Source organism: Ahaetulla prasina, chromosome 2, assembly GCF_028640845.1.
Source record: "Ahaetulla prasina isolate Xishuangbanna chromosome 2, ASM2864084v1, whole genome shotgun sequence".
Taxonomy (NCBI): Eukaryota; Metazoa; Chordata; class Lepidosauria; order Squamata; family Colubridae; genus Ahaetulla; species Ahaetulla prasina.
In genome coordinates, this window is record NC_080540.1 from 154,848,900 (window position 1) to 154,873,748 (window position 24,849).

Below are 24,849 nucleotides of genomic sequence, written 5' to 3' on the forward strand. Positions count from 1 at the left end.
GACTTGTGGACTTCAACTCCCAGCTTTGCTGGCTGAGGAACTCTGGGAGTTGAAGTCCACAAGTCTTAAAGTTGCTAACGTTGGAGACCTCTGTTTTAGAGGTCCTTTCTGTCCTTCAAGGCAATTCCTTACAATTCCCTAGATATATAGAGAAGATATACAGTATACTGGGGTACACTTGGATCACGCTGTGTCAAAAATGACACTGAGAACTTCAATCATTCCTCAGCAGTGTTGATTTTGGTTAGGACTACTAGATTGGGATTCAACACCTGGAGGACCGCATGTTGTTGGTCCCCTCTAAATATTCTCTTTTGCTTGCTGTCTTGAGGCAACACCATCATCTTATCACTTGATATATTATTGTTGGGTATATTTCGTTCTCTACTTTGCATGGAGGTGATACCGGATTAAGTTAACATCACCTGCCAGTTGCTTTTCGATTGGCTCCTGACACTGACATCTGAATCACTAAATTTGGGTTTAATGGGGAAGGATACCGCCCCAATTACTACACAAATTTAAAATCTCACTGTTGTGGCTCTTTATGTGCAGTACACCAAAAGTATTACAGGATTCTTGTAAATGAATTCAGTGGCATGCGAGTCAGGACCTATTTCCATTACTTGAGAATGAAAGAGTCCTGGGGTTCTCTTTGCAAGAAGTTGGAATAATCTGTCCCTGATTCTCATTAGTTTGTGGTCTCCCAGACTCTTTTTCTCAATTGCTTACAGTGAGGTAACTGATATTTCCTACCATAATCTGCTATGCCCATACAGCCCTTTCTCCATCACTTAAGGCAGATGGAGGAAATTTGCGGTCTAGCCTAACACCTAGCTCCTGTTCCCCAGCACACTGAGATTATGCTGCTGCAACCCAGTATCAAAATGGCTGATGTGGGGTGGAGCTAATTTTGTCCTTTATTCCCTCTTCCAAAATCAAGGTGCACCCAGCAGCAGAAAACTTATGGGAGGAAATCTGATCCCATTCCCACCCTTATAATCCCCCACAAACTCTGGAAAAGTGGCCCACATTATAAAACCATATTATAGTAACCAAGATGAGGGGCACAATGTAGGGCTACTTTTTGCGTGTTTGGAGTGGGGGAGGGAGATAGAGCTAATAATGAAAGTGATTTGTCTGCCAGAGTTTTTTGTTTTCATCCCTCCAGAAACATGCCCAAACCCATGACTCCCTTGCTTTTCTGATGATGTTGGGAGACAAAGTTTTGGGCTGTGGCATCTCAAATCTCCTCATGACTTAATGGCTCCAGTTTACACTATTTCTCTCAAACACAACTTGCCAAGGGACTTGGCCAGCAAATGGCCAGCAAAACAGCCTTGGCTGCATGTAAGAAAAGGATTAGGAAAATTTTAAGAGCTAATTGAGCATGTTTTATAAAGAAGAAGGGCACAAGAATTCTAAGTAGATGTGGGGAAAAATCAGCATCCTCCACAAATCACACACAACTCTATTGTGAAGGCCACAGTCTGGTACTATATTCCCTAAATCCGTAATGGCGAACCTATGGCATGTGTGCCACAGGTGGCACCCGGAGCTATATCAGTGGGCACGTGAGCTCAGCTCTGGCACACATGTGTGTGCCGGCCAGTTGATTTTCAGGCCTTCTGGGCCCACTAGAAGTAGGGAAACAGGCTGTTTCCTGCCTCCGAAGGGCCTGGGGGGGGGGAGGCCCATTTTTCTCTCTTACCTGGCTCCAGAGCCTCTCTATGAGCCTGGGGAGCGTGAAAACGGCCTTTCCCACCCCGCAGGTTCTCCGGAGGCCAGAAACTGCCTGTTTGCCAACTTCCAGTTGGACAGCAAGTGACCTTCTTTTGCTGTCCCCAGCCTCTAGAGCCTCTCTAGGAGTCTCTGAAGGCTGGGGACAACAAAAAGTCACTTCCTGTCCAACCGGAAGTTGGCAAACAGGCTGTTTCCTGCCACCAGAGGGCCTGGGGGCGTTGGGGAAGGCCTGTTTTTCTCTCTCACCTGGCTCCAGAGCCTCTCTAGGAATCTCTGGAGTCTGGGAACAGCAAAAAAGTCACTTCCTGTCCAACTGGAAGTTGGCAAACGGGCAGTTTCTGGCCTCCGGTGGGCCTCTGGGAGTGTGTGGGCAAGGCCATTTTCACCCTCCCCAGGCTCATAGAGAGGCTCTGGAGCCAGGTGAGAGAGAAAAACAGGGTCAACACCTGCCAGGAGCAGGGGGAGGGGGGGTCACACGCACATGTGCAGGGGCGGGGCGCATAGAATTATGAGTGTGGGCACATGCATGTGTGACCCCCGCCTGCCCCCCTGCCTCCTGGCACGTGATGGCAAAAAGGTTAGCCATCATTGCCCTAAACTGTCAGCACGTTCACACAGAATTTGCACCATTCTGGAATCAGCTTCAAAACTATGTGATCTTACCTCATCAACTGTGTTTGGCACCTAGACTGATTTAGTTCTGACATGCCTGCAAGTGAACTGAAGTCACAGTTACACTAGTCCTTGCTGTGAAACACCGTAGCTCTGTGGAGCCGGTGAACAGTTCATTTCCCCATCTGCACCAAGTTTTACTTTACCCAAACTCCTGGGCTCAACTGTCCTAGCAAGTTTCCCAAGGGGAAAGGTAGCCTGATGGCTTTTCAGCTCCCATTCACAGGACATCCTTGGATTTTTAAAATAAACAATCAGACAAATGATGCAGAGCATGACATTGCCTGGAGTATGTGCAAGTGTGGAATGGGTGTGTGGAGGGAATTTCATTACTCCAAAGCTTGAGGCAACTTGGGCAGGACAATGATTGAATGGTGTTCCTTGCTTCTTCTACTCAGGGTGTCAAGATCATAAAAAATAAAGATGATAGGAGATTGTCTTCAAATTACATTTGAGATACTGGTGAGTCAAACAGTGGCATTGTGGAAGCATCCTTTCTCGACTTTAAGATTCTGTTACAAGAGTTGATGTTTTTATTACAGCTATCAGACATACAGTATTTCCCATTTAAACTGTTTTTTTCTCCATACCTTTCAACCACAGCTGGAAGGTTAACCAATATGGAATAAATTAATAAATAGTAAGTTATTATTAATTAATATACTATAGATAGGAATTTTTCTTGACCTTGCCTGGAACTGACAAAAGAATTTCATCATGCATAACAAACAGTAAGGTGACCAACTTTTTTACAATGAGAAAGAGGACACAAATAAATTGAAGAAAAAAAATATCGTAAATAAAAGAAACATTTTATTCATTGCAATATAGAGCTACACGAACGATGCAAGCAGGTTCATTATGAATAAATAAAATTAATTATTAAAACTGAAACAATAACATCAGCGAATAAACTTGCAAATAAAATTATACATATTTGGAAATTATTGAATAGATAATGAATTCATAAAATGTGAATTACTGTGCTCACGTGTGTATGATTGAATATTCTCTGAGAAAGAAGTGAGTCTAATATGTGCGTGTGTGCCATGTCGTGTTTTGGTAAGAAGTAAACAAAGCCACTTGCGCGTGGCACACTCTTGCACGTGGCGCACTTTTACGCACAACACACTCTTGCATGCGGTGCACTCTTGCTCATGGCACACTCTTGTGTGTGGCACACTCTCTTAAAACAATTCTCCTCTGCGGAGCGCGTGCATCTCATAATCGCGTCTCACAGCACTGTACCGAGCCTTGATGAATCGTCATGTCAAATACAAATAGAATAGAATAGAATTACAACACATCACACGCAATGGAACAGATCGATATTGATCGAATACGGAGATTTACAGATTGGTCTTCAACTATCGAAAAGGAGGACGTGTAGGAGGACACTTTTCAAGAGAGGACAGAACTTACACAAGAAGGATTGTCCTCCCTAAAGGAGGACAATTGGTCACCTTAACAAATAGTAAACATAGTTTTCCCTATGTTGCTTTTCCATAAACGACAGCCATTTCTGCAAAGCCATTTAAGGGTAATTCAATGAAATAGGAATTGGCACTTAGATTGTTGATGAAAATCCAACAATTGACATTCCCCCCTCCCCTTTCTTGTTGTGGGTTATGGAGTCTGTTCCTTACATGCAGCTCAAACTCACACTCCTATTTCTTGTCTCCAATCCTTCCTCCCTTCACTTAAATGCTGACACTTCTTTTTCTAAAGAATAAATGTGTAAACATTTCCGACAAATAGTACACCTTAATTAATCTTATTTGACAAGGCTTGTTGTTGATTAGGAGCCTATGTGGCAACCGAGGCCAGATTTTTCCTGTGGTTATCCGAGAGAGAGTCAAGCTAGATCACAAAAGGAAGAAAAGATAAAAGAGCCAGAAGGTCTTCCCCCCCCCATCACCCACCACTCCCAATTCCAGTCAGCAGAATCCTGGCCACGTTCCTTCCGCTTTGTTAGACGTATTTCATTCTGGAAGCCAAGGGATGAGCTGGAAGAATTTATGAGGAGAAGCTCAGAGCCGAGGGTGTACAGCAAATAAAAAGCGTGTCTTGTTTCAAATCTGGAATAAAACAGTGCCTTCTGGAAGTTCTACCAAACCAGTTAGAATCAGCTGCAGTTTGGAAGAACTAAATTACTAAAACCTGTGACTTAGCAGTAGTTGCTCTAAGCCAGGGATGTCAAAGTCAAGGCCCAGGGGCTGGATCCAGCACACGGGGTGCTTAGATCTGGCCCGCGGGGCCGCCTTGGAAACAGTGAAGGACTGGCCTGTGGTGCAGTGGTGGGTTTCAAATTTTTTTACTACTGGTTCTGTGGGTGTGGCTTGGTAGGTGTGCCAGGGGAAGGATACTGTAAAATCTCCATTCCCGCCCCACTCCAGGGAAAGGTTACTGCAAAATCCCCATTTCCTCCCGATCAGCTGGGACTTGGGAGGCAGAGAATAGATGGGGGTGAGGCTAGTCAGAATTTTTACTACTGATTCTCCAAACTACTCAAAATTTCTGCTACCGGTTCTCCAGAACTGGTCAGAACCTGCTGAAACCCAGGTCAGCTGTGGTGCCTCTGCCAGTGAAAGTGGAGCTCGGGAGGACCACATGCAGCCCTCTTGAGCTCCATTTTCACTGGCAGAGGATTGCAGGAGGCCGTCACAGGCGAAATCAGAGTTTGGAAACCCGTTTTCACTGGCGGAGCACTCGGGCCACCAAAGGCGCCCCCGACACGAGTGACATTGAGTTGGCCATGCCCCCCCTGGCCACGCCCCCCAACCCCCCCACCCGAGGTTAAACACAACCCTGATGTGGCCCTCAATGAAATCAAATTTGACTCCCCTGCTCTAAGCAAAACAAAATCTAGATGCATCCCAAGGAGATTTTATGGAGTGAGCAGGACAAGGTTGGTTCTCTTCCCCGCTCTGGTACAGCCTATCAGTCTCCAAGCTCCCAATCTGTATCTTGTCTGATAAATTCTAATCTGTCATTTCTTCAATAACATCTTTTGGACATAGTCTATCCATAGAAACAGGCATATTTATTGACTTTGTTGATACTGTGGCTACTATTTTTTTTTATTCCATTCTTCAAAATGTCTCCTTCAGTATTCCCATTGTTACAACTTTTTTTGCCACAGGCTTGTAAATCATTCTTCTACTTAAAAACCTTAATCCCTTCTAGTGTCCAGTTTTTGAAATCATGAATTTGCTTCTCTTTGTTAGTTCTTGTAAAAACCAAAACAGAATCTATTTTTATTGGGAAGCCTTTTGGTTTTTTTTATAGTTAATTCCAACATCTTAGTGTTAAGTTTCAGTATTCCAATTTTATTTGGACCCTTTTGTAATTTTCTAAGATCAAAACCTTATTTAGCTTTTTGCTCTTTATTTCAGATTTTTTGATTTTTTTAAGTTTATGATTAAAATTTTATTCCATACAGGATTGAAGGCAGACTCATCCAGCTTTTTCCAAAGTGTTGTTCCAAAGGTCTCCACTAGCTCAAAATTAGCTAGTGAGCAATTCTGAAAGTGATTAGAAAGCAATCCTTTGTGAGCAAGGTACCTGCTGAATCCTGTCATTTTCTGGCACTCATACCTGCAGAAAACCACTGCCCTGTGGTCACCTCATGAGGAGCAGCCAGTCAAAGCACATAAGGGTGATCCCCTGTCCTTAATTTTTTTTAAATGAAATTTTATTGAAAGTGTTATGAAGAGCATGAAAACTAACACAAACTAACAAAAAAGAAGAGCAAAAAAGAAAGAGAAAAAGCGCAGAAAGAAACAATAAAAAGAGAAAGATGAAGCTTCCGATTACTTTTGCAACAAATATAACTACAGTTACAAATTTGTCTCATCGATTACAAAAGAAAGCTTGCTCTTTTCTATTATCCAGGTTTTTCCCCTAATAATTGAAACCACAAATCATGTGCATTTTTTCCATTTTATGCAAAAAGTCTATAATGGGTTTTCAGTCAACCATAAATGTAGATATTGCTTTTTCTATAAGGAGCTAATTTAGTCATCCCATCATCCAGAGAGGTTCTAAGGAACCGGTCTACTTGAACTTTGCCGTGGTCATCAGCTTTGCCTTCAAGGAGTCACCTTCAATTTGCCATGCTGTCTCCAGAAGTCACCTGAAGTCAATCCTCTTCAAATCTCCCTTATCCTCCTTCCTGCCAAGACAAGGGGAATTTCTATGTGTTCTTCAGAGATCACATAGAGAAATCCCCTCCTTTCAGGTCTTCTGGACCAGTTCAACATCAGCAGTGGGGTTGCAAGAGGATTTCCAGCCAGTATTTGATTCTGACACTGGGGTGTGGTCTTTTCTATAGGAGATGTTCTATATAGTAGGAATAATATACCAATATTGCTATCAGATTCACCAAGCACAGGAACAGATTATCAGCTCTCCAATAACTCAACTTCATATTCAACATCATCAGAAGCTTTACAGACTCACCAAGGCGAGTTAATTTGATTTTTGCATGCCATATATATCTATAATATCTGTTTACTGAAGAATTATGGGAATTACAGACCTATATCTATAATGCATATATATATATAGGGAAATATATAGGGTGGCTCAGGTGCTAGGATGCTGAGCTTGTCGATTGAAAGGTTGGCAGTTCAGCGGTTCAAATCCCTAGTGCTGCCGTGTAACGGGTTGAGCTCCCGTTACTTGTCCCAGCTTCTGCCAACCTAGCAGTTTGAAAGCACGTAAAAAATGCAAGTAGAAAAAACAGGGACCACCTTTGGTGGGAAGGTAACAGGGTTCCTTGCGCCTTTGGCATTGAGTCATGCCGGCCACATGACCACGGAGACGTCTTCGGACAGCACTGGCTCTTTGGCTTTGAAACGGAGATGAGCACCGCCCCCTAGAGTCGGGAATGACTAGCACGTATGTGCGAGGGGAACCTTTACCTTTTACTTATCTATAATACACGTCTATGCCTACAGCTACATCCAAGTATGCATGTGTTCATTTCCAGCAATTCCTAGGTCTGTTCTTCCCAACTGTTTGGACCAACGGGCTTTTTGTCATTCATTTCCTGGGCTTGAAATTTGGAGAGATCAACTCCCTGCTGACATAAAAGGTCTGCTTGGCTGAGAATTACTGATTACTATCTTGCCAATTTCAGTCCTTACGCTAAGGGTACTCAGTGCAAAGAGAGGCTGGCCAGAAGCAACTCTTTGACCTTTCAATCTACCAGAGCTGACTACCCATCACACTGCAGCAGAAATACAAGCTACTACAGCTGTTGCTACAGCTGCTGCTTTCTCTGCTTTGCGTTACAAAATATCGCATGCATCCTGATTGGATATATAGAAGAACCTTTTCTTAATTATCTCAAATATGTTGGTAGCTGAAATTGCTTGTTTAATGGACTCTGATGGCTGGAGGCTAGTAGCTATTGATGTGCCCTACTCTATTTGGGGCTGGAGAAAATAGGTTGCAATTTGAATGTGGCAAAACAATGAAGAAAATGTTATGAAGGCTCCTTATGCACAGTACATGAGGCAATGCACATCTACATCAGGTCCTGGACTACATCTCTTCAGGCTATAAATATGGGGTCAGATGGTCAAGTTATTCAGAATAACTTAATCTACGTGATCTCTTACCGGTATTTCAAAGCAGTAAAATTCACATTGTACCAATACATCCCACGGGATTAAGAATAAGATCTCAGTTTTCTTGCAGCCTAGCAAGGAGAAGATATGATAGTCTCTTAGATATTTCCATTGTTTTATAAGAAATGGATGTTGTACAGAAGCAACACTATCAGGATCAGTGTTTGTTTCCTCTTTCATGCCCATGTATCCTTTGTTAAATATGGTCTTGGCTTGTGTGTATCTCAGAGACTGTCTCAGTATTTAGAATGCAGCCCTTGATGATGACTTGCTCAAAAGTTCTAGTGCTTCTACAGTTGTCCATTTTGATGGATTTTGCCATAAGTACACGAAACTAAGCAAAATCCATTAATGTGTCCATATTCACCTTAACTTTCTCTGTTGCTTCTCTCCTCCCCCTTCTCTTCAACATATACTGTACCCCTAGAGCATTTATTAAATTTACCGCCTTCTTTCTTTCAGAGGAAGCATGTGTAGCATTTCCTCCTCTAACTTTACTCACAATAGTTCTGTGGATAGATTGAGCTGAGTGGAATGGGACCTTCAGGCTCCTCCCCTTGCCTGCACCTCCTTCCACTCCTGCCTCCCACCACAGCCCATTTACAGCTCTTTGGCCTGGCCCACTTGCCGTTTCACTGCCACATTTCCCCCATAGACCCACAGCCCCTGTGATCGGCTGGCAGGCAGAAGCACCATGACTTCTCCCTGCCTGTTGTGGTCCACTGGCAGCCTGCAGAGATGGAAGCAGAGTTGGAGGCTGGGGAGGAACATGGCCAGTCCTGGAGTCTGGGGAAGGCTCGGACGAGGGCTCTGCATTTGAGGCAGAGAAAGGGCCATCTGGGAGTTAAGTGCTGCCTCTGGAGCCTCCAGAGTCACTGTTCCCAGTGCGCACATGCGCAGAGCTGCCAGAAGGCAAGAACAGTTAAAACAAAAGGGATGACTTGGGTGTAGGGCTTGGAGATGATTGGCCCCTCCCATAAGACTTAAAAGAGGTGCAAAGGCACATGGGCCTTTGCAGGAAGCAACATTGTTAATTCTGTTCAGTTTAAAGTCTGAAGCTCTGTTTGATTCTGGACTCCGTGTGGCTTTGCCAACTGGGTCTTTGGCAGCGTGACAAGGGAGATAAAGATGGGTGATTATTAGTCTTATCCCGTAGGACTCTTTACAACTATTTGGGACTCGTCTGTGAATGAACAGAATTCAAAGCTGTTGCAATAAAAGAGGTTTTTGGGACTACTCGTGTGTTTTACTGACTCAGGAAGCCTAGGCCAGAACACTGCCACCCAAGTGACTGGTGGCTAACTGTCCCATGAGCCAAAGGCCCGGAACAAAAAGTATCTTGGTGAATGGACCAGGCCGAAGGGCACGGGGTGGAGGTCCATTGGGCGAATGGCTGGGGAAGGGCCAGTGGAGGAGGAAAGCTGACTGTAAATGGGCTGAGGTGGGAGGCTGGAGGCCAAGGAGGTGTGGCCAAGGCTAGGAGCCTGAAGGTCCTAGACCTGAGCTGACAGAAGGTGACTGACTCAGAGTCCCCAGTGAGTTTCCAAGAGGGGAGGCTGGACTTTACACAGTGTTGGCTTTCTCTCTCAGGTGTATTCACGGCTAAGCAAGGAATGTACTGGAAACCACTTGACAATATGTTTCTGGGGATTTTAAGTAGATACGTGTGCGTGTTTTACCTGCTGGTCTTATTTCTGTATTTTATGGCTTTATGAGTACTTTTTTAACTGTATATTTATGGTGAACCACCCAGGTATCAAATTTTGATGAGAGATGATACATATGTATTTTAGACAGAATGAGGCAGAGGGAGTGGGAGAGGGAGATCGAAAGGGAGGGAGAGTTACTTTCCATTTTTCTGTAGGCTTCCTCTCATTTTCAAAAACTTTTTAAATCTGGATATGTTAAAAAAAATCTAATGTGAAATGCTGCAACTGCCAAGAGAAGAGCGTTAATTATGAATCCTCCAATATAAGCCAGTTTCTCCAAGCTGGAGAAAGTAGCTTATATTGGAGGGTTCAAAATTAACAGAACTTGGAGAAAGTGATTTGTGTTGAAATCCAGGATATCTGAAACAAGCCTCCCCACCTTTTATTGTTGTTGTTGCTGCTGCTGCTGCTGCTGCTGTTGTTGTTAAGGAACTTCACAGTTCCTTCTAGCTGTTTGTGATAAAAACTGGAACCCAACTTTTCTATCATCTCTAGGGGCAAAGTAGATGAACGGTAACCGTGTAAGCCCAGAAATAAGCATATCCCGGTCAAAGGACCCTGCTACACCCAACTCAGCTCTGTTTTATTTGTGCAATAACACCGTATAGCTGTCAGCTCTCCGAGAACATGAAGGGCAGTTCTTGCCCTGCAGAGGATTGCTCACCTCTGAAATGGAAGGAAGCACCATCTACCCGGAAGTCAAGGGTTTTCCAACTTTTAGACACCACAACTTCCTAAAATAATTAGCAAGTTTGGCTGACCCCACCTCTCTGAGTAAAGCTAATGCTTTCTTTGGGTTACGGTTGGGCAAGAAATATAGCATTTACTCTAAAGGAAATGAAATATTCATGACACTCACTTGACTTTTATCAGCAGTACTGCTAGTATCCCCATGAGTTCTCTTTAACCATCCAATTTTTTTTCTTCCACTTTTAGAAGCCAGAAATTAAAAATTACAGAATAAAAATACCGAACTTCATAAATACATATGCTTCTACAGTTACTTCAAAGATGGAGTATAAATCAGTGGCATCCACAGGGGAGGTCAATGGGGGGGCAGAACAATGAAAGCAGGTCACACTGTCGTGACGCAAGCCTTACAGGGGCAGAGCTTGTGGTGTGTCAGCACAATCATGCATTAGCCATTTTGATGAAAGCAGGAAGCTTTGGTGGATGCCCATGGATAGACTACTGCACAGCATGCCACAAGTCACCAGCTAGCAGGACAGATGGGTACATGGCTTTAGCTATCTCTCAAAATTCAGAGTGAGCTTTGCTGTCCACTTGGCTTTTCCAGCTTCCAGTGAGGTTTCACAGCATTCCTAATTTGCCGTCAAAAATCCGTTCAGCTTAAAAAAATAATAATAATCCCATCCCCTTCCCCTTTTCTATTGCTCGCAATCCCCCAGCTGCGTGGCAACCTATAGTTGTGAGAAACCCTGCCCTAAGGGATTGGCATCTGCAGGCTCAAGGGAAATAACTAATTTTGCAAAAGCACGGATTTTAAGTGAAAACCTTATCAAGTGCGGCAAACAGGACAAAAATGATTTAGTGAAGACTGGCCCTGTTCAGAGGCATAACAGCAGCAACAGTAGCGAATAAATTACTTTGTCTCATAAAAAAAAAAGGTACAGAAAAAGATGAAGCCGATCTTCGTAGACATACTTCTTTGGTTTCAGAAAAGAAATATTGAAAACAAACTAAGAATGTCCCAAACCATCAGGCAGAAATTGAAGGAACCTCCCAGAACTGAGGTTGGAGGGTCTTTCAATTGCTGAACAACCAACGGCCTTTTATCCTCTGGTTTATCTCCAAACCAGCATTTTCAGCACCAGCTCTGTAGTTTTAAGTTGCTTAAATTAAAAGAAAAACAGAGCAATGGAATGAAAGACACCATTCATGCTGAAGCTAAACCTAGTAAGATACAGCTACTGTTTGCTTGTCAGGATTTCTTAATATCTCCAGTCTTGTCTCTTGATGGAGACAGTAAGGGTAAAATAATATCGTTTAATCTTGGTGATCCTTTCCTGAAGCCTAAGGAAGAACTAGATCTGATGTTGGTTTACGTATTTGCAATTGAAAGAAAGATTTAAATTAGACAAAAAGAGTTATGGGTTTGACTTCATTCAAAATGAATTAGAAATCCAACTGTGTGGTAGTGATGAACATATTAAAGCAACCAAGATGATTAGGGGACTGGAAGCTAAAACGTATGAAGAACAGTTACAGGAACTGGGCATGACTAGTCTAGGGAAGAGAAGGACCAGGGGAGACACGATAGCAGTGTTCCAATATTTGAGGGGCTGCCGCAGAGAGGAAGGGATCAAGCTATTTTCCAAGGCACCTGAAGGCCAGACAAGGAATAATGGATGGAAACTGACCAAGGAAAGATTCAACCTGGAAATAAGGGGGACTTTTCTGCCAGTGAGAACAATCAATCAATGGAACAGCCTTGCCTTTGGAACTTGTGGGAGCTTCATCACTGGAAGCTTTCAGGAAGAGACTGGACTGCCATCTGTCAGAAATTGTGCAGGGTTGGACTAGATTACTTACAAGGTCCCTTCCAACTCTGCCATTCAGTTATATTACTGCTAAGGTTTGTAAAATGCTATTGAATTTGAATCCAGTCTTGTCTCTTGATGGAGTAGCACAGTCCGTGATGGATCAGGGTCCATGACTTGGGAATCCTGGGCACTTACAGCTATTGCGAGATGACCGGCTGTTGTGTCAGCTGCAGCCATATCTGGAGCCACAGTCTCTGGAGACAATAATTCATGCCCCATCATCTCTCAGTGGGATTACTAACATTAAGACGGGTTGCTTTTGAAAACTTCTCAGATGTTTCAGTTGATCCAGAATGCAGCAGCCCAGCTGCTATAGGTCGGCACTGGCTTTGACCCATGCCCTGCCTTCCCATTAACTTTGAGTGTACTCAAAATCCTATGTGGCTTGACATCAAAGTACTTACAGGGTTTCTTTCTAAGTGCAATGTCAGTCCCCTGATACAAACCTCTTTTTGATATAAATAAAGAGGTTTTAAAAGGGTTTAAAAGTTTTAACACAAGCTAATGCAGAATAAAGAAAGGAAAGGAAAGAAAAAAGAGGAAAAAGTGTAGAAACGAAAAATAAAAAAGAAACAGAAGATCACAATTTTCCTTGCAGTGAATTTAAGTATGATTGCAAAATTATTTCTGATTCTAGTATTGCAAAAAACTTTTTTTCTATTATCTTTTTTTTCTAACCATCAAAGAGCATTTTTTCTGTTTCATGCAAAAAAAATCTATAAGGGATTTCCAGTCACTCATAAATATAGATATTATCTTTTCTCTAATCGAGGAAGTCAACTTAGCCATCTCTGTAAATCTCCAGATATTTGCTTTATAGAACTTTCCATCTTTTGAACATCTTCTTTCATCTCTTCTCTCAACTTTATAAACCTTTCATCCATTGTTTTTTTATCAAAAGCATCTATTTTATTTCCCATCTGTTCAAATAATTTCTGAAACATATCATGTGGTAATTATTTTTTCCTGTAGGTTGCTCTAATGAGCCCCTCCTGCCATCTCTTGCCACTTTTCTAGTAGCCCGTTTTATGATAATAATCCAGAAATGAAGGTGTTTCCAACAAGACAACTCTCTCCTTTTTGCCCCTTACTCTTTTTGTGTTTTGACCCTTTCATTTTGATAGCTCTCTGTAGCTTTAGCTACAACACACAGCACATCTCCATGGCAACTAAACCTCACAGTCTGTTTCTTTACCTTATCTTTTATTATGTAGAGTCTGCCAATTAAATACACTCTTTAAAGAATAAACAGCAAGCATTTCCATGCAGGACTGGTCTCTTTAACTGGTTTAGTGCAAATTTACACCAAACCTCTTTTATCAAAAGTAAAGACGATAAAAATAAAAACTAGGAAAATCGTTTCCTTTATCCATTTTAAAACTTTCTTAGATCTTTTTATTAATCTTTTTGCAAAGGAGTCTTGAATCTTTAAATCAAAGTCTCCCTTTCTTTTCTTTTCTTTTCTTTCTTTCTTTTTCTTTTTCTTATCTTGAAAGAAGGTTTAACTCGCCACAAGGAATCTTACCTTTGCCACGGAGGGAATGTCTCTTTATCTGCAGATTAATTACTTCCTAAAGTGATTAAGAAATGAGGATGGTAGGTCTTAATGTTCCTGTCAGCTCCACCACAGTTATGAGCATAAAAGGATTCTGAGGAATCCTTCTGAGTCGATTACAAAACCTTTTCTATTTGTGCAGTTTGATCACGAACAACCATTGTCTGGAATACACGTGGTTTATCTCACAATATCCTTTTCCCCCCCAAGAAGATTGCATTAGCCAAAATCTATCTTCCAGCTGGTGTTCTTGTTTGTGGTGTCTCTTTACACCTTTGAAGAGCATTAGCCAACCATAATTGCTTACTCCTGATTCTCTGCTTTCATGAGGTAAGGGAGTGTAGTAAGTGCATTTTCTCTATGGGTATACCATACTTTGGTACAGCCTCCTCCCACCCAAAAAATTTCAATCTACCCCCATTCTAATAACTTTCTCTACATTGTTAAAAAAAAAGGAAGAAATTCAGAATCCTCAGAGGTATGAATTGATTAATTACTTTATTTGTTTATTGTGAATGTTTTATTGCTTTTTTTCAATGTATGTGAACCACCAAAAATCTGTGATGGAATAGTGGTGGAATGACTGTGGTGGAATAGAAATCCATTAAATAAATAAATACTTCAGTCTCAAAAGGGTCTGAGGCAATGGTGGATTTCAAATTTTTTTACTACCGGTTCTGTGGGTGTGGCTTGGTGGGCTTGGTAGGTGTGGCTTAGTGGGTGTGGCACGGGAAGGATACTATAAAATCTCCATTCTCACCCCACTCCAGGGGAATGTTACTGCAAAATCCCCATTTTCTCCCGATCATCTGGGACTTGGGAAGCGGAGAATAGATGGGGGTCAGAATTTTTACTACCGGTTCTCCAAACTACTGAAAATTTCCGCTACTGGTTCTCCAGAACTGGTTAGAACCTGCTGAAACCCACTTCTTGTCTGAGGCATATTCAGGATCTAGGCAGAAAGTTAGTTGGGCACGTGTCTTATTTTGTCTCCAAATATATATATATATATATGTATAAGCCCAGTGGTGAGTGGTTGAAATGTGCTGCCAAGAGTGGAGAGATATTCTAAGGAGAAACACTGGCATAACAACCTGGGTTGGGGAGGGGGGGCAGCAGGGAACAGCCTCCAAAATGTAGTAGGAAGGTAGGAAGTAAAAAGCGAAGCAAACAAATCAGAACTGTAAAACCACAGTCAACAAAAGAGATAATGTTCCACATTGATCTTACGGTGTAACATCTAATACATATAAACAAACAACATCAAAGTCTGTTCCCATTTTCATTCTTTAAATATTATAGAGAAGATGTGTGACAACTAAAAGGGCAATTTCAATTGAGTTCCTTGCTGTTATTTTTTCGTTTGGCTTTTTGTCTTTGCCAAGTATATATGCATCTTGATTTCTGGAGAAAATAAGCCCAACTGGTTTATTCTTGGTATGTGCAAGGGGTTCTCTCCTATTTTCAATTTTTACTTAATTGTTCCCATTTTCTTTAATGAGTTATACTTAATATTTCTTTGTCACAACAGTATACACAAACAATTGTCATAGATAAAACGTATCTTGAAGAAAAAATATATATATATATAAGTAAAAAAATATGCATCAACTATATTAATTTGATATAATGAAGAGAACAATAGGACAGGAACGATAGGCACTTTTGTGCTCTTATGCACGCCCCTTAATATACCGTATATACTCGAATATAAGCCGATCCGAGTATAAGCCGAGGTCCCCAATTTTACCCCAAAAACTGGGGTAAACTGGGGACTCGAGTATAAGCCGAGGGTGGGAAATGAGGCACCTACCGGTTGGGGAAAGCCTCCCTCCCTCAGCTGAGAAGGCTGGCGGCTCCCCGCCCGCCTCTCACTGCACCGCAGGGCTTCCGTCCGTAAAATGTGAAAAAGAAAAAAAACTCGAGTATAAGCCGTATATACTCGAGTATAAGCCGAGGCTTAAAAAAAAAACCTCGAGTATAAGTCAGATAGACCCGAGTATAAGGCGAGGGGACGTTTTTCAGCACAAAAAACGTGCTGAAAAACTCGGCTTATACACGAGTATATACGGTATATCTTTATATATATATATATATATATATATATATATATATATATATATATATATATATCAGATTGGACGCAGATATATTAAAATATATCTGCGTCCAATCTGCCTAGAACAATCAGGTATATACTACCAAAATAAAACATCAAGAAACAACATAAGATAAGCACAGATTTGTGTAGGACAACATAGACAATATGAAGAGTACTTATAATATAACAATAAATATAGGGTATATTGCCCTAGTCAGAAAGGTCTACAACTAGCTGATCCAAGTGCCTGATCAATTTCTATTCAGATACCAAATATAGGCAAACACCAAAGCCCATCACTACTGATCCCTTAAGGTGCTTTTTTTCTTTCTTTCAAGAGGCAACTGGACTTTCTGGTTTTTCTTTGAAGACGTTTCACTTTTCATCCAGTAAGCTTCTTCAGCTCTGACTGGATGGTGGGGAATGGATGGCACAACATAGGAGAACTAACCCATCAGGATAAGATTCACCAGTGCATCTGCATTTGAAGGGCAAAGGCCACTCTTTTGAAGACAGCAAAGTCCACAGTTTGGACAGAGAGGACCACTGGTTTGAAAGAGGGGTCAAAGAGGCTATGTGTGTCAAAACTGAACAGCCCTCTCTCAACAGAGTGGGAGGGATAGGACATCATCTATCTCCAATCTACAACACACTCCTTTTAACAGTTCCAAGAAGGCTCTGCACCCATTTGCACCACTCAGGTGACCCTGATGACACAGATAAACCTCCAGGTGACCTTAACAACTCTCTAAAAGAATGCAAATGACCAGCTGTTTGCAAGGAGTATAAATCCTTCCATTTCCCACCATCCAGTCACAGTTGAAGAAGCTTCTTGGATGTGAAGCGAAACGTCTTCAAAGAAAAACCAGAAAGTCCAATTGCTTCTTGAAAAAAAAAAAAAAAAGAGCACCTTTGGGACAACCGTGACCTGGATGACTGAGAATCTCCATAGACATTTTCTGATTCCTTAATTTAAACCGAAACTGGAGACCCTTCAAACAGTAGACATTTTCAGGTCAACAACTGTCCTCTAAATAATTTTTCAAACAATCATCTGTCTTGCTTGGGTTTGAAATCAATGGCCAAATTAGCACAAAGTCACGAAAGAGCAAGCTCAGGGCAATCGGTTCAGGATCAAACTCAGTGAATGTCATCAACAGAGTTTAGAAAACCAGTAACTGAAATCAGGGCAAACCAGGAAGGTCAAGTTAGACACCAACGTTTCCAGAGCCAAGGAATTGAGTTTCTTTCTCAGTAATTAACTCCACACAAGCGCTGTTCTAACTATTTGACCTTAAGCTAAAAGATAATATTTGAGACTTTCCAGGAAACACTCTTTCGGTTTGTCTTGTTTAGAGAAGGCGGCAGCACCAGTACAGGTTAACAATGGCATTTGTAAGAATTCAAGTTTTTGTTTTAGTTTTTGGTTCAGTTGGAAGTCGGTCTGAGATCGTTTCCCTCTCCTTACTCTTGGTCCACTGTCCTCAGAGCGGACAATGCCAAGTTCAAGACAATAGGCTAACTTGTCTCTTGACATGGCATCAACTATCCTTTATAAATGATGGGCCATTTTCGCCTAAGAATAAGACAGAAACAACACCCCCCTCCCCGCCCCAACAGAGTGGTGCTGTTCCAGGCTTTTCCTGCACACAACATCCTGATTCTTTGGAATGTTTTTCAACATCTCTTGAACTTCCTCTTGACCTTGCTAGTTTGCCCTGAATTAAGATTCTGCTAATGTAGCTTTACAATAAAGTAGAATTGGCTCATCAAGTCATCTTTTCTGTCTGATTTACCTGGGAAGGGTGACAAATTTGGAGGTTCAAGCTTCCCATCGCTACTTTAAACCATGATCAATTACAGCGGGCCCTTCCTAAATGTCTTTCTTTGACTGTTAAGTTAAGGATCCTGCCTTTCCTCTGATTGGTTCCTAGTGTGTTAGAATGTAGTCTGGTGGCCCAAGAAGGGAGGGTCCCAGGGCACAGGCCGGCTCCCAGGGCACAGGCAGCCCCTCCCTCCTTGGATCCCAGACTACATTCCAACACACCTAAGCAGCATCTCTTCCCCTCAGTGACCAAGAAGCATACCTCCTCCACTCTTTGCTCTGGAAAGGAGAAGAGTTTTCTTTCACACTGTCCATAAATCACACATGCCCTTCCCCCCCAAAAAACCCCCTTCCATTTGGAGAAGGTTAGTAAGGGAGGAAGAAGAGAGACATGGGGGAAGTTAATTTACAGTTTTTGTTCCATATTTTTCCCCATTCTGCTAAATTTATATTATGGCCTATGTTTTGTGTCCATGCTATCATTGGACCTTTCACTATTTCTTCTTCCATTTCTACCTCTAATAAATATTTATATGTTTTTGTTATGATTTTTTCTTCTTTGCCTGTCAATATTCTATCCAATTGTTGTGGTGCCTCTTGAATTCCATATTCTTCCATATCTTTTTTATATCTCATCTGTAGATACGTCTGTTGATATGGCCACCAGTCTATAATTAGAATAGAATAGAATAGAATAGAATTTTATTGGCCAAGTGTGATTGGACACACAAGGAATTTGTCTTGGAGCATATGCTCTCAGTGTACATAAAAGAAAAGATATGTTCATCAAGGTACAACATTTACAACACAATTGATGGTCAATATATCAATATAAATCATAAGGATTGCCAGCAACAAGTTATAGTCACACAGTCATAAGTGGAAAGAGATTGGTGATGGGAATTATGAAACGATTAATAGTAGTGCAGATTCAGTAAATAGTCTGACAGTGTTGAGGGAATTATTTGTTTAGCAGAGTGATGGCCTTCGGGAAGAAACTGATCTTGTGTCTAGTTGTTCTGGTGTGCAGTGCTCTATAGCGTCGTTTTGAGGGTAGGAGTTGAAAGAGTTTATGTCCAGGATGCGAGGGATCTGCAAATATTTTCACGGCCCTCTTCTTGATTCGTGCAGTATACAGGTCCTCAATGGAAGGCAGGTTATATTATACCCTGTTCTTTTAATTCTTCATTTGATTTAAGCTTCCCCTGGCTATCTAATAATTCGTTATAACTTATCATCTTTTTTTTATCCAATGCAGTGGTGAAATCCTTTTTTTTTTATTATTGGTTCTGTGGATGTGGCTTGGTGATAATCTCCATTACCACCCCACTCCAGGGGAAGGATACTGCAAAATCCCCATTCCCTCCCCACTCCTGGGGGAAGGATACTGCCCTCAACACATGTCACCAGCTGCACATTTACATTGGAATGAAGTGGCCAAATATTGAAATGGAAGGACAGGCTGCAGCAGCATCTCAGGATGATGGGTGGTGAGGCTGTTATGTTTATGGATGCTTTTGTCTGGCAATTAATTTGCATCAACTCTAAGCGGGGGGGGGGGGGGAAATCAACAAAACATAAAACAATTTCAAAAAGTTAAGCAGCATCAGATCTAGTTAGTGGTTGTATAGGAGGCTGCTGGAAATCCCAGAACCGCAGGAAAGCGAGCAAAATCACTGAAGAAAAGCAATGGCACTTGCAAAACAGTGCCAGGAAATTACATGGACTTGTAATCGCCTTATAATCAGTAGGACCTACTTATGAAGTTCAACCTGGTACAAGGCTCTAAAAGTATATATTTGTGTTTGTATGAATGTCGGTTATGTACTAAAGGTGTATTAAAGGAGTATGACTTGAGCCAGAAAATAAGTGTGCACTGGACTCAAAAAAGGATGTGATGAGGAAAATTTTATCCCTCTACCCCACCCCACCCCCACAATCCCCCGTGTTCAAAACCACTGGAAAATGTTCTCCTAGATTGAAAGGGAAAATCTACTAACATCTGGGGGGATCACCGTCACCTCCAAAGGATGCATCTTTCTCCCAGTTTGCCATGAGAGTCTTTCTCTCAACTATCATCCACCTGCAAAGTGAAGTGCTTGGGTTTAACAAAAGTTTTTTCCCCCCTCTCTCTCTCTCACGTACATTTCAGTCTCAGTAGGATCCAAAGAAATCCAGCAGGGTGAAGCACTTCTATGTAGCTCCATGAAAGTTGGTACCCACTCCTGTGGAGGAAAAAGCAGCTCTTTGGTGTGTTGGAGAAATACTTCCTAACTCCTGAAATCCAAGAGACTTATTTTGAAATAGGACATGGAAGCTTACTTCTATATCTCCTCACCAAGTAAAAAAAAACATAGTTATCTTTAGAGAAGTCCTTTCTTTTGGGGTTTTGTTTGAATCACCGTGCCGAACCTCTAGTTGTGGGATTGTATCCACTAAATCAGGGGTGGGCAACTACCGGTAAGTTTCCCAAGGGCCACACCTGGAATACTGCATCCAGTTTCAGTCACCACATTACAAAAAAGATGTTGAGACTCTGAAAAAGTGCAAAGAAGAGCACCTATGATGATTAAAGGCCTGGAGACTAAAACATTATGAAGAACGGTTGCAAGGATTTCAGTTTGGCTAGTCTAAAGAAAGAATGGGGTGACAGGATAGTGGTATTCCAGTATCCTTCCCCCAGGAGTGGGGAGGGAATGGGGATTTTGCAGTATTTGAGAGGTTGTCACAAAGAGGAGGGAGTCAACTCATTTTCCAAAGCACCCCTAGGCTGGACAAGAAACAATGGATGGAAACTAATCAAGGAGAGAAGCAACTTGAAACTAAGGAGAAACTACCTAACGGTGAGGACAATTAACCAGCTTGCCTTCAGAAGTTGTAGGTGTTTCATCACTGGAGGTTTTTAAGAAGAGGCTTGTCTGAAATAGTATAGGGTCTCCTGCTTGAGCAGTGGGCTGGACTAGAAGACTTCCATGGCAGTAGTGGGTTTCAATTTCGGCTGCTACTGGTTCACTCGTGGGTGCGCACTTGCGCACGTGACGCTTCTGCACATGCACAGAGACATCCAGGCAGGTGGGTGGAGCCTCCCACCGCTACCAGTTCGCCTGATCCGGGGTAAACCAGTAGCAACTGACCACTGCTCCAAGGTTCCTTCTAGCTCTGTTCTGATTGATTGATTAAAATGGAGGGATAACCAAACCAATGTAACCAGATTTGATGTCTTCTAATTCCATCACCTTAACTCCTGACGTTGCTCCCTGTGAGGGGCAAGTGATGCACAAGCACTTTCTCTCCTTGCTCTCCTGCGTCCACCAGCTGACTGAAGGAGCACACAAAGACTGTGCAGAGCTGGACCCAACTCAGCTCCTCCTCCTGCCTCTCGCAGATGCTTATTTATATCTGATTTCTAATTTCTGATTGGCCTTGCATGCTGGACAGGGACAGCCAAAGGGCCGGATGTAGCCTGGGGCCCATAAAATGCCCAGGTCTTCTCTAAAAAATTGACCCAATGTTGACAAGCCCCCAAATGGCAAAATTAAAGCTCCTCTTGTAACAGGATTTACACAATGACATTATAGAGGAAAAGCAGATTGCATTTTCTAATTGCACCAACAGTCCTTATAGAGATGAATTTAGCCACTAACAATTTCTGATTTGTTGACAAGACTTCAGCTGGGACACCTTATATCAGGGCTGTCAAACTCATGGCCCACAGGCCAGATGCGTCCTGCACTGGCCATGCCCACCCCCATTTTAGCAAAAGGGAGAAAAGTCACAATACATCACGTGATGACATGAGTTTGACACCCCTGCTGTCAGGGTTCCAAGTAACACTCCCCACAAAATAACACTCCGAAGCTTGAAGTTCCATTTTATTAGAGCTGTCATATTGGCACATCTGGGAAAACCCGAATCTGAATGTTTCTAGGTTTTCCCCACCCAAAGGAAAATTCAAGTCCCTGCCCAACACCCACAAGTCCATCACATGGTCCAATCAAAGCACCGTCCCAATTAGAGATGCCTCTGAGCCACACCCCTCCACATGCAGGGCAAGATGTCCTTGAGCGTCTGAGAAAGGAATGTTTTTATGACTATACATCACCCTGGATCCACACAATTCCCCCCTCCCAGTTTCCCGCAGTAGTAAATGTGGCAGGCCTGAAGATCCAACGGAAAAGATGGCTTCCAGGCCTGACACCTGCTTTAGATGACACCTTTCCCTTAATTGAGCAAAGCGACAGTCAGACAGTTGTGCATTAGCTTCATTGATTTAATAGGGGAAATTCCCTTTTAATATGGGGATTTCTTTAAATGCTATCCAATTACATGGCTAGTGAGCTTGTCCTCGAGTTTCATGATTGGCACCAGTTTGTTAGATTCTATATTTCTGGGTTTGGTGCAAGAAGATTGAAATAATCTTCCTTTAAAAATTCTGATAGGGAAGGAGAAGTATTTTTCAGAAGAGCTAAAAATTCCCCAGCGGGATAACAAGGGTGTGTCAGCCTAACCGCTGGGAGCTTATCATAAATACTTTTTAACTGGGGGACCCTCGGAAGAAGCAGCCCTTCATGGGGTTTTAAATTCTCATTTGTACAAATTGTCACGGTTTGTAATAGTCAGTGATTCTGAGCAATCCTTCTCTGTAGAAGATGGAAAATCAGCTCACGCTGAAAATCAAAAGGAAGCTCCTTTTCGGGTTTCAGCCGTATTGAATTATTGCACTGTCCACTTCTCCAGCAATAAGCAGAGAAGTATCTTGACTAAATTCAGAACTTGCCCTGGCAATTTGGAAGGTTATGTCGGAGGACCCTGGATTTGGCTCAGATCTGAATTAAGAGTTTCACTTTGGGGAATCTGAGGTTTTGTGCTTTCCCACAACAACTGCCATAGCCTTTTGCTTTTGATAGAAATAATTGACATCTGCAGACATAGCTTCTCCTTCTGAGAATATGAAGCTTGTCATCTTTCAATTCTTGACTTTTTTTAAAAAAAATAGCCTTTTTAAAAAAAAATATTCCAGGCAGAATTGCATAGCATTTGCCAGTATATTTCCACTTCTGAAAGGATCAAGCCTATTGTTTTTCACTTTTAACAGGTTCAGTATTTTTATTCAATATTCAACAGCTAAGGATATGTTTTTTTTATGTAATTTAAGAAAGGACCTGCTTATCATTATACTTTGATGTGCAACTGTTTTCAAATTGCGATAGAGCCTAAAAGAAGCTGCAGTTATATACCTGTGGAAAAAATAGCTGAGGGTATATTTGGGAAAAGAGAACAGATTTTTTGGGAGATTTTTTTTTTCAATTAAACAGAAATAGCATATACCTTACAACTGTCTCTAGGCAAAAAACATGCTACATTTCAGAAATACAACTAGGGAGTTATAATGAATCAAAAATAGTTTAAAGCTTTAAAAAGACTCTCAACTGGCACAGAAGTCCCAGAAAATGCAGGAGAATTGACTCGGACAATGGATGTGAGAGGAAAAGTTGCAGAAAATGTCTGCACTGAGTGTTTTCCAAGGAAGCTGCCATTGCTATTGCTGTGGTCTGCCAGCAGCCTGTGGAACTGGCAACAGAGTCGGACAGCGATGAGGCTGAGGAAGAATATGGGCCAGTCCTGAAGGCTGGGGAAGGCCTGGATGGGGGCTCTGTGTTGGAGGCAGAGCTGGGGCCAGGGCCATCGGGGATTGAGGTGCAGACTCCAGAGCCTCCAGAGGCTGAAAGTAGTGAGCCAAAGGAACAGCAGGAGCTGTTCCTAATGCACTCATGAGAAGAGCTGCCAGAAGGCAAGAGCAGCTCAAGCAAAGAGGACGACTCGGGAGTAAGGCCAAGAGATGATTGGCCCCTCCCATAAGGCTTAAAAGACCAACAACAGTGTTTGGGCTCTTTGCCGGAAAACAACGTTGATAGCTTTGTCTTGCTGCATTTGTTTCTTCTGCTTTTGAACTTTTGCAAAGAAAAGCCTTTGGCAGTTTGCCTAATTAAGACCAAGGTTGGTGATAAGACTGAAGAATTGTGTTATGAAGAATTTACTTTGATTAAGTTTGGACTATGCTGAGAATGAGTTAATTCTCAGCTGTTCTAATAAAGTTTGTTTGTTTTTAAACTGACTGAGTTGACTACTATCTACTTGGACCTGGGTCACAATAGTTATACTCTCCCAAATCTCCCAATATTTTATGACTGCTGCCTCTAGGAGAAGAAACAAGAACAGGGAAGTTCCTGTAGCAGATTACTTTATTTATTAAATTTATATGCCACACATCTCAAGGTTCAAGGCAACTCTACTTGAAAATCCTTCTGCCAAAATATGAGTGAGTGAACGCTCTGATAAAATCCCTCATGCTGAGTGGAAGCCAATACCTTTCTTAGTTTTTTCCCCCCTCTCCTTTGTGTATGTATGAAATACATCAAATATGCAAACATACTGAATAGAATAGAATAGAATAGAATAGAATAGAATAGAATAGAATAGAATAGAATAGAATTTTTTATTGGCCAAGTGTGATTGGACACACAAGGAATTTGTCTTGGTGCATATGCTCTCAATGTGCATAAAAGAAAAGATACCTTCATCAAGGTACAACATTTACAACACAAATGATGGTCAATATATCAATATAAATCATAAGGATTACCAGCAACAAAGTTACAGTCATACAGTCATAAGTGGAAAGAGATTGGTGATGGGAACGATGAGAAGATTAATAGTAGTGTAGATTTAGTAAATAGTTTGACATTGTTGAGGGAATTATTTGTTTAGCAGAGTGATGGCCTTCAGGAAAAAACTGTTCTTGTGTCTTGTTGTTCTTGTGTGCAGTGCTCTATAGTGTCGTTTTGAGGGTAGGAGTTGAAAGAGTTTATGTCCAGGATGCGAGGGATCTGTAGATATTTTCACAGCCCTCCTTTTCACTCATGCAGTATACAGGTCCTCAATGGAAGGCAGGTTGGTAGCAATTATTTTTTCTCCAGTTCTAATTATCCTCTGAAGTCTGTGTCTTTCTTGTTGGGTTGCAGAACCGAACCAGTTATAGAGGTG

The 24,849-nt window shown here is 41.9% G+C and overlaps 1 protein-coding gene across 1 annotated transcript in view; it reads right to left on the bottom strand.

Annotated features, from left to right (window-relative positions):
• The window catches only part of ASIC1 (acid sensing ion channel subunit 1), a 348,048-nt gene that overhangs the window by 271,542 nt on the left and 51,657 nt on the right, over positions 1-24,849 (bottom strand). The window lies entirely within an intron of this gene.